The following is a 1,329-nucleotide window of genomic DNA, read 5'->3' as shown; positions in this document are numbered from 1 at the left end:
CTCCTTCCACCGCGAAAACCCACCGTTTTCCTCCGGTACCTCCGGAGCCCTCCCCGGTAACTTCCCCACAGTTTCCCCGCAGTTTGTTTTCTCTTGTTGTTGTTGTTTTTCCCGGTAAAGAGCCACAGAAATGTTGATTTGAGGTCGGATCAGCCGCAGACAGCGGTAACGGCTCAGGAACCGGAACCCGGCCGGAAAAATCACTGGGTTTTTTTTAAAAATCAAACTCCATTTCAACCGGGAACAAAACGGCAGAAAACCGGACTGAAAATCATGTTAATGAACCCGAACAGGAGGCTTCTTCAGTTCGGCGCAGACCGACAGGAAGTCTGCGGTTTGGTTCGGGGTCAAGTTCAAAATCAAGCTTTATTAAAAACACCGAGAGAAAACTCAGCGTCTGTTAATTAAGATAGTTTATATAATCTGCTATAACCGGGAAAAACCAACGACCGATGTTACACAGCACAAACTCACACACTGAAACTCACATTAAACCCCTTCAAGATGCAGGAATGGGCACATTTACTGAAGTAACACACACTTGAACGCAACATCACCGTGACCAATATCCCTGTGAACTGGGGTTAGATATAATAAACTTTATATTGTGTCTAAATCTGAGCAGATGGAGCACAAACTGAGTGTGTAGCCTCAAAGGGAAGAGACAAGAGTCAAAGGAAAAGTCGGTAAAGTCCGGAGAGGAGAAGAAGGTAAGTTACTCACTGATTTCCATGCTCTGCAGGGAGGTGAACCGCTTGCAGTTACAAGTACAGGAGACATTGGCGGCGGTGGCGTTTAAAACACCCATCAAGTTCAACATTTACAGCCTCCTGAAGCCAGACATAAATACTCCCGGAGAGGCAGCCCGAGAGGAGGAAGGACAGGACACCAAAAGAAGAAGAAGAAAAAAAAAAGCCACACCAAACTCCAGCCAAAAAATCCTCCCTTTTCCTCTCCTCTCTCCACAGCCTCTCCTCTGCTTCCCCTCCGGTCCGTCCGTCCTCCTCCGGTCTCGGTTCTCTCCTCCTCTTCTCTCCGGTTTGTCCTCCTCTTCCTCCTAGATCTATCTGTCTATCTATCTATCTATCTATCTATCTATCTATCTATCTATCTATCTATCTATCTATCTATCTATCTATCTATCTATCTATCTATCAGCCGTTACGTGCAGTTTGAACGTTTCTAAAACGTAGTTCGGCGACTTTAAATGTCCGGTTCCGTCCGTTACAAATCAGCTTTAATGGTTCCGTGTTTTCCGCCGAGTGACCGGCGACTAAACTGCTACCGACGTCTGTCTGGTCCCCCCCTCCCTCCCCCCTCTCCCCCCTC

Source organism: Seriola lalandi, unplaced genomic scaffold (genome assembly GCF_002814215.2).
Source record: "Seriola lalandi dorsalis isolate HSWRI2012SDOR001 ecotype SW California unplaced genomic scaffold, Sedor1 jcf7180002053652, whole genome shotgun sequence".
NCBI classification, from domain to species: domain Eukaryota; kingdom Metazoa; phylum Chordata; class Actinopteri; order Carangiformes; family Carangidae; genus Seriola; species Seriola lalandi.
This window is presented reverse-complemented; position numbering follows the sequence as displayed.